Source organism: Myripristis murdjan, chromosome 18, assembly GCF_902150065.1.
Source record: "Myripristis murdjan chromosome 18, fMyrMur1.1, whole genome shotgun sequence".
Classification (NCBI taxonomy): Eukaryota; Metazoa; Chordata; class Actinopteri; order Holocentriformes; family Holocentridae; genus Myripristis; species Myripristis murdjan.
Genome location: NC_043997.1, coordinates 27,553,023 through 27,566,662, shown reverse-complemented (window position 1 = coordinate 27,566,662; position 13,640 = coordinate 27,553,023).

Sequence of the window (13,640 nt, the reverse complement as noted above, 5' to 3'; positions counted from 1 at the left end):
GAAACAGTTAAACCCTAGACTCTCTGGGAATCCACATTTGCTTTGAGTTATGGGCATTTGAATCCCTCTTATGGGAAAAAGAGGGCATTTGCTTTCCTGTAACTGAGCTGTAGGCAATACATCAAGCTTTCTCATCACGCTGTCTCACATTAAGAATGCCCATTAGTGTTCAAAGGGAATGATAGGAGAAAATAAATGTGATGGATTGTGTTGTTATAAAACTTTGATCCAAGTGAAGTGTGGCAACAAGATTTTGCGGGATTGTGGTGGTTGTCTCTCAGTTGTGGCACCCGTGTGAAACAGTCATGTGTTCAGTTTAGGTTTCCGCATGATCAAGGTGCAAATTAGCCGAATTATGTGTAGCCAACTGGAATGAGCAGGCCACCTTGCTGCCAAGAGCTACATTCATGACTCAGCTAAGCCTGTGTTATAAAGTTTCTCACTCTCTCCCAAACTCAAGTGATGAAAAATGAGACAAATATCAAGCAGCTGCTGTCCAAGAGAATCAGAACTGAGACGGAGTGCATGAAACATCTTGTGAACGCCACCCAAAACGCCAAAACACATTTAACGCTTGCGGTGCATGCACACTTGAGAGCATTACAAAGTGTATGACTGAACTTTTGAATCACTTGGCAAATGTGTGACATTCCTTTTGCAAGATGTAGTGGAGATTTTTAGGCGGTTGTACAAGCATATGAAAAAAACAACTGCCTGTCATGTTCGTTGGTGCCGCAACAGGAAGTCCCGCCCAGGAAGTGACCTCAAGGTCAGTGATTAACATGTCAAGATGATGATACATCCTTCTTCCTGTGGGAGAAGGAGCTGCTGTACTTACTTGTAGTAGGAAGTAGAAGAGTGTGTATACATTCCTTACCTGCTGGAGAGACACACTGTTCTTGTGTAATTACAGCTTCGCATACACAGCAATGAGTTAGACCAGCTATTAGCTTTGACATTTATTGGTGCCCATGAGAGGATTTTAGGTGTGTGAGGGAGAGCAGAGTGAATTAGGCTGATGGACACACTCTCTTGGCAAGTGGCTCCACTTCAAACACGGGGATTTCCTGTAATGAATAATTTCAGCCATGCACAACTGCACCTTCTCTTGGCATTCAGCGACATTTGGCCCCACATCATGCTTCTCCAGAGCCACTCCCTTCATCATATTTCTTTTTGTTCCTGATATTATTCTTGTTATGTACTTACCATTTTCTTTAGAGCCTCTCACTCTCTTACCCAGGGCCATATTAACACTCCACGGTGCCCCTGGGCAACCAGATACAAGTGCTGCTAAGTGCTGTCCTCGTTGCTAGTAGTTACCTTAGCAGAGCAGTTAACAAAAGTGAAGAAAGTGCCTATTTTAGGTGTACCTTTGAAGTTCTCTGCCTTTTTGATGTCTTTTTCCTTTTTTCATTTTCGTTTAGTGCTCCTGCTTAGCTGCCCTGCATGCTTCTCCATTTGTACAAGACGCCATCTGCTTCAACGGAACTTGACGTTGATTTGCCGTCACTTTTGACTTTGTCACATGATGCGGTCTGACCTATCGGGGGAGGCTTCAGCTCACGGTTACACAGGTTAACATACCATAACAACATAAAACCAAACTAACAAGCTTTTATTTTTTTTTGCGTTTTATTTATTTATTTTTATTTCTATTTTTACTATTATTATTTTATATTTTATTTTTATTTATTTATTTTTTGGCCCTGGTCCAGGGCCCTTTTGTGCTCTTGGGCCCCTGAGCAACTGCCCCGTTGCCCTAATGGTTAATCTGGCCCAGCTCTTACTCCATTTGTCCATTGCAGCCTAGCTCTGTCCCAGAGTGTTACTTTCCGCTTTCTGGATTGTTGTTAGCCTAACCCCAACAATGTCCTGGCAGAGACTGTCCCTGACAAATTCTTCTTACCCACATAGTGGCATTTGCTGCTTCATGCGAGTGTTTTGCACCCACCAGGTTTGACCCATTAACTTCTTCTCTGTCACAAGAGCAAGAGCTTCACCAGGAAAGCATTTGCCCAAAATGAATGAAGTAGATGGAAGCCAGACAATAACACAATTTTGAGCAGCAACATGAAGCTGAAAAATTGTTTTGAAGGATGCACAAACAGCATATTTGATTTGGTTTCACTCTGAACACTCTTTCCAGTCCCCTGGCTTCCAAAATGGCAGACCTGTTTTCTGTCGCAGCGTTGTCACTGTATCTCCCTGCAGGCTGCATACTGGACTGGAGTGCTGCTGCGTGCTGATACAGTGGCAGTGTTATGGCACGCAGTAGTTCAGCCAAAACTGGCATGTGTTGTGCATTCATCAAAACACTTTTTCAACTTTGTGTCATCATTCAAATTCGTGTTTTTTCCCGTCTGTATCCACGGGTTAGTGGCCCAAACTGGGTGGATTATGCTGTTGATTATATTGTGTATTACACTCACACTGAGCAGCAAATACCACTGTATGGTTAATAATCTGAAAAATCACTTTACTATTCTTTAGATACTCACTGAAGTAAAGACTGTCTGGGAGTCACAAAAGACTTTTCTCCACAGTGGCAACAGTCTTGATTCTTAAAATTCTCTAGAGCCTCTCTAGAGCCTCTTGGTACTCTATGCTAGATTACCAAGGATTAAAGGAAGGAAAAATAAATCCCAAAATACTGTCCTGTATTTCCCCACAACAATGCGTTTGCCATGGTTGGCATAGCAGTAGAAGTATAAGGTGTCCAAGATGAAGAAATCTGGCACAGGCGCCAATGAGCCATGTCAACTCTGAAAGAGCTTATGCTACCTCTTGTGTTAACCTGGCCTTTTTGGACAAACTTTCAGAATGAGGACAATTGCCACTGTGAAGGAAAGTCTTCTTCTGAACCCAGAGCCTTTTTTACTTCAGCAAGTAACTAAGGTAGTTTCGTTAATTGTGTATTATAGTGTCATGCATCACATGGCATGATAATGCAGGCCTCAGTAGAGCTAAAGGAATAAAGTATATCAAATAGAGTCAGAGAAGTACATACAGTGAGAAGTTGGCAATGGCATTTTACATTGTCCCTGCTTGGGTGTTAGAGAGGCTAGGCTAACAACAGGCTAGCCACGCAATCCGACACCGGAGCTCACAACCCCGCCTTCACAATCTCTCCTCTTTTTTACTTTCTGCCATTTTTCTTGTCACTCTCTTGTTTTATGTTCTCTTCATCCTCTGTTTCCCTTCCTCAATCAGAGTCCGCTCCCTCTCCCTCTACTCATTCATGAAGGTTTTGCTCAAGTCCAGACCTGTGGCTTTTTGTTGGTACTCCAGCTGTGCTGCAAGGGCCAAGCTCTTTCTGCAAGAAGGCCTCGAACCCCCCCCCCTCCTCTGTTTCTCTCTCTCTCACTCTCACACACATACACAGTATGCCATCCATCTCTCAGCAGCGTTCAGCCTCCAGGCCTGTTGACCACCTGCCACCCCCCCACCCCCCCTCCTCTGCCTCCTCCGCCGCCCTCATTGCTCCAACAGGAAAAACTTTTCCTCCTCCTGTCACTCCCCCGCCCTGTTTTCCCATGCAGAGCACACCAGTCCAGGACAATTTCTCTATCCACTCATGCTAAGAGTCAGTAACCCATCATTCTGTACATGGTGTACTACAGCCACATGGTGCAAGACATGCTGCTACATTGCTTATGCCTACACATTCATTTGTGTTTGGTTACTAAAACTGCCACATGTAGCAGTTTAAAATATCAATGTATCATCACCAACAATACATTTGTCCCACCAGTTCTCAAAATTAAGACATTTCTCATCAACACTTGCTTCTTATTGCACGTTTTATGTTGGTAATGATAATAATAGTAATAATAATAAAAAAGACAGAAAAAAGTGCAATGGAAGAACAGTGCCCTCTTGCTTTTTTGTGTTGTAAGCACAGGTTTTCAACCGGTGGTCTGTGGCCCCCTGGTGCTGTTACTTCTTGTTTGAGTAATCAAATTAATTCAAGTATATCAAATTTAGAAAAGTCAAGGTAACTTGACGGACAATTACAAATAGTGCCAGTACAGCCCTTGGTAGCCTGTGCTCCACTAATGTTTGAATGCATCATTAATGTCCCATGCATTTATAGCATACATACACAAATGTGCCCAGAAATACTGACGAGCATGTAAAAATAGCAAACTGACTGACAGCTTATGAAAAGACCTGTTTGCAAGTTTTGGTAAGTAAGAGTAAGTGGAAGTGAGCGGTCTATGACTTTGTAACCTCACAGCACATTTATTCCCCATGATTTTATTTTTTTTTTTTTTTTTTCAAAAGTGGGGAAAATTTGTTGTTATTACTTGGTAAGATTTTTTTCATACTTCCAGGTATTAGGGTCATAGAATCATGAAAACTCAAATAACCATAACGTCACGCACTACACTCCTCGGTCATGCTCAAACCCCACAGGCCGCCCCACTGACGGCTGACTGGTGGTCGGGGTCGTGTTCTGCCAGTACAAGATGCATGTTCCACCAAACCTCTGCTCTGTGTATACCACGCTTTCTACACGGGCCTTGGTGGCTAAAAACTATCTGCATGACCTACATTCTTTTAGGCTCAAGATGTTTTACAGATCAAATGTCATTTTAAGGTCAACTGTCACTTTATGTGGACCACAGAACTTATTGAGGACGTTTACATGCACACCTTATTCCTGCATTAACCGCAATATTCGCAGTATTCCGGTTGCGCACGTGTTATGTAAACACGCACCGAACCCGATTTAAGGTCAATTCCGAATAAGACCCCTGGAATATGCCTGTTCCAACCGGAATGTTGAGGCATGTAAACACCTTAGTCGGAAAATGCCCCAAACCGGAATATTCAGTCACGTCTGCGCATGCTCGACCTGCAAGGAATTCTGTGGTGTCTTTGTTGCTATGGTTACCTGCAAGCGGGGAAAACGGCATGGCGAACAGCAGCAAGAGCCAGGAGACTGCAGTCCACCTTCAGCCAATGAAAGACTTAAATATCATGGAGGATATCGATGGGAGAAAACATAGAACTAGCGACAGAAGAAAAAGAAGAAGACTTCTTTGTCTGTTTTTCCGGCAGACCAAACGCCTATACACGTACTGCTGCCCCCCGCGGCTGAGTGTCGCATTACGTCAGAGAGTGGAATACGCCGAAACACGGGGGCATGCCAAGTAACATGTAAACGGAATATTCCAGTTGCCGCGGCGCAGTTACCTTAACCGGGATATTGACCCGAACCGGAATATGGTGTGCATGTAAACGTAGTGAGTGTCTGCATAAAAATTAAACCTTATGTCAAAAAGCACTTGAAATCTGGCGAGGCAATGCATGTCTCAGAAATGTTAACTCACTTCTGAGTCTTAGGACTAAAATCACTGTAACGCTCCGCTCTCTTTTTTTCTCCAAACTTTGCATTCATCTCAGAGCTGCTTCATGTGCCATGGTGTCTGCAATGACCCTGTCTGACAATGAACCGCGGGTCAGATCCAAACAATACAAGAGCTGCTCCACACGGAGTGAACACAGAGCACTGTTTTCCTTGCCGGATGACTAGTGATGTCAGCTCATCTCCTGCTCATTATTCAAATACAAACACAATCCAGTCTCTGTTTGATTAATGTTTATACTGCATGCATCACAGCAGAAACATGAAGTAATATCCACATCACTTGCTGAGTAGATTGTGTTTCAGGGGGCAGGTCGATGTCCGAGCGTGCTGTTGCAGTGTTTCTCATTTACAGATTGCCCTCATTAATGTTGTAATCCAGATGATGAGCTCGATACCTCGCGCCTTAATTTGAAGATGATGGCATGTAAAACAAACTGACGCAGGAAGAGACACTGTTCCACGCTTAGTATGGTTTCACTCAGTCGGGTCTAATGACTTCCAGAATCAAGGTATGTATATATTTGTGATCACATAAATGTTAAAAAATGTAGCTTTCTGGTGATTATTTATTTATTTACTGTCTTGTTCTTACCTTGCTTTTTCTGTCAGTGTTTTGTACTCTTTTGAAAAGAGCCCTGCAGCTGAGTTTTGATAAGTGATGTATATATAGGGATTATGATTATTATTGTATTATTATTACACTCACAGTCTAGACTAAATACTGTCAGCTTTTGTGATTTTGCAATCAGGGCCTGTAGCCCAGACTAATTCTCAATCCTTCTTTAAATTTCCTCAAACACATGGAATCTCTTTGCACGTGACTGTGATTGTTCTTGTTCACTTTAAATCTTTTATTCTATTCTTCCAGTTTTTTATGAATATGTTTCCTTTTTATTCTCCATCTGCTCATTATACATCATGTTTGCTATTGTTTGTGTTGCTTTAAAAAAAGAACAATCTTGACTCTTAAGTACTATATAATTAAAGTTCATGGAAGCATGCTGTCTGCTGTGTGTGTGTGTGTGTGTGTGTGTGTGTGTGTGTGTACTTAAGCACCTTAAATATTGTGTTGTTTTTAAAAGCTGCATTTTATATGTCGATCAATTTTCCTCTAGTGAAGCATCATGCAGTTTTATCGGGTTGAAGCGGAGGTGAAGGTCCAGCTGTGGTTTGTCAAGCCCAACTGGATCCGACACAACAACCCCCATCCCCTCTGTCCCCCAACCAGACCCACTGAGGAGGGGGGGGTGGTGGACTCTGCCTCCAACTGCTCCCCCTCTGCTGCTTTTCCTTCTCCTGAAGCTTGGAGGCTATGTTTAGTTTTGCAAATCCAAGTTATTCAAGGTTTGATCATCATGTAACAAATGATAATATCTGATAATAATAAATAAATAAATCCACAATGAATTATTATGGATCCAACCAGTGTCCTGGACAAGATACACCCATAAGCAGGCCAGCCCATAGGAGCTATGGAGAGGAGGACAAAATTTGTTAAACTGAATGCCCCCCCATCCACACCCACTTTAGCACTAGGGTTGGGAACCGGAACCGGTTCTTTTTCAGAACCGGTTCCGAAACTGAAGAAATGGAGCCGGATCCATCATTTTCGTAAAACCGGTTCCCATAACGATTCCTGGAATTTCTCATCTGCATTCATTTTGCTCAGTTGTGTGCACTGAAGCAACTGTGGTGACGTCACATCACCTACAAGACTGAGCGGGCCCGGGGTGGATACGCCCCCACTGCACTGCTATGAAGAATGTCGGACCGTCATTATCAAGCGAGGCAGGAGGAGGAGTGCAGCCCCGCAGCGAAACCAAACAATGTCCAAGCCAGAAAAACGCAAACGCACTTAACGAGGGCCCTATAATTTCCGCGAACACGGAATCACGGAATGAGAAAAACAACTGCACCGGCACCGTACAAGTCCAAAAGGCAAAGAAACTTTCCAGCTACAGCAGCGCACTGACATAGATTGTGTAACAAAGTGAAGAGTTGCCACTCCGCTCTGTTTTCACTGGCTAACAGCAGCACGCTGACAGCTTAGCTTGTCAAATAAATGAATATATGTAAAATATGTTTCTTTGGTGCTGTTGAATTATTAAAGTATTAGTCTCTTTTAATACAAAAATATGTTTTTCAAATTAAAAAAAAAAAAATACAGTGACAGTGTTGACCAAAACAAAGTAGCCTAATAACTGGAAAATCACCTATTTTATGAAAAAAATGCAAAATGAGGAGGTTGCACCGGTACATTGCTGAACAGCCAAGACCTTGGCCTATAATGATAAACCTTCAGATTTTGTAATTTAACTCACTTTTTTTTTTTTTTCAAAATTAAAACCTGTTTTATCCAAAGTCCCAAGAATCAGTGATATGTAATTTTTGAAACAACAAACAAACAAGCATGACTGTCTGTTCACACCGGACTCAAACTCAGGTCATCTGCATGAAAAAGAGAAAACAAATGTTCTTGTGTAGGCACCGAGGTGGCTCACCTGATAGAGCATGTGGCACGTGTGAAGGCTGTGTCCTCACCACAGCGGCCTGGGTTTGATCAGCCTCTCTCCCCCCTGACTGTCCTGTCTCTCTCTACTGTCACTATCAAATAAAGCAGAAATGCCAAAAAAAATAATCTTTAAAAAGTGTTCTTGTGATACATTATAAACATACAAACAGAAAAAATACATGTGATTGAGAATTTCTTTAGTTGTATGAGAATGTGCGGTTTTACCAAATGTCATAGTTAGGCAGCTGCTTGGGGCCTCATCTGCCAAAGGGCCTCATGAGTTTATCTCCTTTTCTTGGCTGTTTAATTTATAAAATGTTTTTAAAAATGGCAGCTGATCTTGTCATCTTAACTCCATAAAGGGCTATAAGCAACTGGTATAAAGTCTATGCATACTTGGAGCTGCCAGGTTTGTGCCAAAAATGTGCTTTTTTTAAAGACTCAATTCATTTCAATTCAATTTTATTTGTATAGCGTCAAATCATAACAAAAGTTATCTCAAGGCGCTTTACAGAAACCTAACAGATCTTGGCCAAATCCATGGACCAAAATCTGCCCCAAGAGCAGCACAGGGTGACAGAGGTGAGGAAAAAACCCTTTTAACAGGACCAAAAACCTCGAGCAGAACCCGACTCTGGGTGGGCGGCCATCTGCCTCGACCAGAAGGGTTGAGAGGGAGGGAGGGAGAGAGAGAGAGAGAAAGAGAGAGGGAGCGAGGGAGGGGTGGGGTGAACATTGCAGGACACAGAATGATGCAAGTTCAACATAGGGCTGTATCACAATAGAGAGAGAGAAGATGACCAGTTAGTAACATGCATTAATGGAATATGGATATGTGAGGAAGGAGAGAGGAGAGAGAGAGCTCAGTGCATCATGGGAGGTCCCCTGGAAGTCTAAGCCTATAGCAGCATAACTACGGGACAGTCTTAACTATAAGCTTTCTCAAAAAGTTCAGTTTTAAGCCTACTGTTAATTGTAGAGATGTGGTCTGCTTCTCAGACCCAAGTTGGAAGATGGTTCCACAGGAGAGGAGCTGACAGCTGAAGGCTCTGCCTCCCGTTGTACTTTTGGACACTCTAGGAACCACAAGCTGCATTTTGGGAGTGCAGTGCTCCAGTGGGGCGGTAAGGCACCATGAGCTCATTAAGATAAGATGGTGCCTGACCATTAAGGGCTTTATCAGTGAGGAGGAGGAGGATTTTAAATTCTATTCTAGATTTTACAGGGAGCCAGTGCAGAGAAGCTAATATGGAGGTAATATGATCTCTCTTCTTAGTTCCAGTCAGTTCATGAGCAGCAGCGTTCTGAATCAACTGAAGAGTCTTTAGAGACTTGTTGGGGCAGCCTGAGAGGAAGGAGCTGCACTAATCTAGTCTAGAAGTAACAAATGCATGGACTAGTGTCTCCGTATCTTTTTGAGAAAGGGAGTGTCTGATTTTTGCAATATTGCATAGGTGAAAGGATACAAGGATACAAGGATCCAAGGAAGTTTATTTGTCATTATACAGCAGGTTGAATAATGAAATTAAAGTGTGGTTCCCTCTTGATTGATTAATTGATTGATTGTGTAAAAAATAAAATTATTAAACATGGAGGAGTGCAGATGGTGCATTTAGTAGTCTCACAGCCTGAGGGAAGAAGCTGCTCTGTAGTCTGGTGGTACGGCAGCGAATACTTCTGTATCTTTTGCCTGATGGAAGCAGGGTGAACAGGCTGTGGCTGGGGTGGGTGTTGTCTTTTAGGATCCTTTTGGCTCTGCGCAGGCACCTCACCTCCCCGATATCACTGATGCTTGGTAGATGGGTGCCAATGATGTTTTGGGCAGTTTTAATCACTCGTTGCAGAGTCTTCCTGTCCTGGGCCGTGCACATCCCATGCCAGTTTGTGATGTTTCCAGTCAGGATGCTTTCAATCGCTCCTTTGTAGAAGCTGACAAGAACTTGGCGTGGAAATTTTGCTTTCTTAAGTTTCCTTAAGAAATACAGCCGTTTCTGAGCTTTTTTAACCAGGACAGAGATATGTGAAGTCCATGACAGGTTCTCTGTTATGTTGATTCCCAGGAACCTAAAATTGCTCACTTGCTCCACCTCAGCTCCATTGATGTAGACAGGGTTGTGTGTCTTTGCTTCCTTTTTTCTAAAATCAACTATCAGCTCTTTGGTTTTGCTGACGTTGAGCAGAAGGTTGTTGTCTGTGCACCATTCTGCAAGATGGTTGATTTCCTCCCGATATGAAAACTCATCATTGTTGGAGATCCGGCCGATGATGGTGGTGTCATCCGCGAACTTCACAATAGAGTTCTCTCCATGTCGGGGGTTGCAGTCGTGGGTGTACAGCGTGAACAGGAGGGGGCTGAGCACACAGCCCTGGGGCGCTCCGGTGTTGAGTGGAGGAGGAGAGACTGCCAATCCGAACTGACTGGGGTCTGTTTGTGAGGAAGTCCAGTATCCAGTTGCAGAGGGTGGTACTGATGCCCAGAGTGTTCAGTTTTCCAATCAGCTTCATGGGGGAGATTGTGTTGAAAGCTGAGCTGAAATCAACAAACAGCATTCTGATGTAGGTGCTGCTTTTCTCCAGGTGAGTGAAGACTGAGTGGAGAGCAGTGGATATGGCATCCTCTGTGGATCTGTTGGTTCTGAATGAAAAAAGGCAGACTTAGAAATTTGTTCAGTTAAATGACAAATCCTGGTCAAAAATAACTCCAAAAATAAGTCCTTGCGGTGGTGCTGGAGGGCAGTGCGATCTTATCTAAGGTAACTGTATGATTAGGTAATGCATGTCTAAGTGCAGATGCAAGGTGTTTAGGGCAAAATATGGGGATACCCAACATTATTACCTGGCAACCCTCAGTTTGTACTACACAAGCAGGCTACGGGCTACTGGCAGTAGTGCCTGTTGTGTGAGATGAAGTGAGCGATGGTGTATTTGAATGACTCTGTCGGTATTCATGGTTTCAAACATGCTAGTGTTAATGATTCAAACATCATGAATGTCTTCACTGGACAGAGCTTATATCAGTCAATTTTATATTTAATTTTCATGTGTAAGATGTTTGGTAACTTGTGTCTCGGTTTTAACATGAACCAATGTGTAAGTTAGGAATAAACATGATGCCTTAAAAGAGGACAAGGGTGGAGTACATAAGGTCCTTTCAGGAAGAAGCAAAGTGTAAGTAAAACCTTTGTGAAGTTAACAAGGCTCCCGAAGCCTAGCTAAGCCAACAGTCACCATCTTGATTTGCACATTGCGTATGTTTAACTAATGCTATGCCTCCCTACTATTTTCCATGACTGGATCACCAGTTGAATTATTACTGTGTGGGTCATTATAACATCAGTATTATTTGGAAAATTAGCCACAGCATGCTGATTTGTTTGTGAATGTGATCAGGAAAATCCTGGCAGCAGCAGGTGGACCAGCAGAGAAAATCCACCAGCAGATGGAGCTGCAGGGTCTCAGGTGAGCTCTCTGGCTGGACGTTTATGAATTATTTGTAATAAAAATAATAGTGAACATTTTTGAGAAAGCAGGTTAATGTTTGAGCATTGCTGTGGCTCTGTCAAGAATGCACCATTTTATTAGGTACAGAAAACTCTGGAAGTTTATGAAGTACACTAATAAAAAAAAAAAAAAAAAAAAAAAAAAAGTGAAAATTCAGAGGCAGAATCAGATTCAAAATCAGAAATGCTTTATTGATCCCAAGGGGAAATTTGATCAGTTGCAGTTCTCAATATGTGCAATATTCCTACTTGTGCATTACTTCTTCATGGCAGTCCGTGGCAGCATGACAAATTTCAATATTTCACCATGAAACAGGAAGTTGTTGTAACACAAATATCCAATCTGCCCCAAACTTCACATGTTTGACAAGAGTCCTGGCCTGAAGACATCTACATGTTAATATTCAGTAATAGTTATAGCACCACCTACTGGCAACAGGAATTTTTTTGTGTTTTGTTTTGTGCTTTGATGTAGTCCTCCTATTGACCATATCCATCGCAAACATGGTAAGAAAAAAGTCCCTATGAAATGACCTCTCATGATTTCTACTTCCTGCAAACGTGTCCACGTGTCCCTTCAAATAAAACTGTTTCTCTCCCAAACTGATATCCTGTTGGTTTACACCAGTGAATGATCCCTTCCTGCACCATGTGCTGCCCAACCATCCTGTTTCAACAGGAAATACATCAAATCAAGAAAGTGAGTCCGTTTCATGGGGTCTTTAAGACCCTGCTTGCTCAAACAGCTGTGTGGTGAATTCTGATGTTTTGCCATGAAACAGGAAGTTGTTGTATTGTTTGCTGGATTCATTTAGGGATGCTTACTTACATTTCTCTTTGTCTCCCTCCATTTTTGCCTCCAGATTGTTCCAACATGGAGTGATGTCAGCATCCAGACCTCCATGCCCCTCCATCCACCCCACTGACCTGCTGCCTGTGACCTCGGTGAGTTCTTAGCATCCCGTCACTATGTCTTTATATCCCCACCCCTCCTCCATGTCCTCCAGCTGTATTCAGAGACCAATGTCTCTGAATACAACTGAGTCAAATAGTAGATAAGATAAGGCAGTAGCTACAAGCAACTTGCTTGTAGGTTTTATTATTGTTGGTAGAGGGAAAATTCTTCATGTATGTGCATGGCTTTGTCTTTCCCCTTTCTTCAGAGCTGTACTGGGTTGGATAGTTGGATGTTTGAATGCTTTATCCAAAAGCACGTACTATACATTTGTCTTGAAAGGAATAATTATTATATACTATATATTAAACAATCCTTTTCTTGCCATATGGTCCTCCTCTAACTCACAGAAGGCCATTTGAAGTTCTTCAGTTACAACAGTTATAATTCTGGTTTGGGTCTGTCCTTTAGTTCTGTGACATTTTAACTGAAAAGAGCCGCAACTAAAAGGATTTTTCTTCCCTAGCTATGCCTGTGTCAAGTAAAATGGAGAAGGGTCTCACATTGGCCTTTGCCTGGGGCCTCCACATCACTAAAACAGACCCTGTGTGTGGGCTAAATTCTGTAAATTGAGTTACAATGGTGACTGGCAGGAGGAGCTGGAGCAGGAGGCTAACGGTTAGCATGTGGAGCATCCAGCCAGTATCCAGCACTCAGTAACAATGAGAGGAAGATAGCACCACTACTGTCCTACAGAATAGCTGGGGGGGAAGTGAAATAATATAATTCTTTTCAAAATGGGTGAACTATCCCTTTAAAGCATAGTAAGGCAGGTTGAGTAACATTCTCCCAGACTGTCCTGGGATGATTTCTCTCATCAAACACCTGTTAAAACAACAAAAACCAACATCATAAAACTTGTAACAATTCATGTGAACTGCTGCATTACAATCAGTTCAGGTAAAGGGATTCTCATAGACAAGTTTCATGATCATCTGCATCATGAAAATATCATGGGCATCAAATCCATCAACTCGGCGGTGGATAACACTGAATAGTGATATCTGAGTTGATAATAAAAGGTCCGTTCCGGCACATTTATATCGGTGTAACTCTCAGCTCAAACAGAGGATGAAATGTGAAACAGAGGTGGAGGAAAAGGAAAAGAGAAGAAAAAGAAAAAGCAGGATGAAAGGAAGGAGCTGAGTGAGTGAAATGAAGTGGCAGCTCTCCAAGGATCTTCACTGTGTGACTCAGGGTCAGACAGGATAAGGTGTGTGTGTGTGTGGGTGGGGGGTTGCTCATGATTCTTCCCATACAGAGTCATGCAGGGCCACTCAGCTGTTCCTTGGCCTG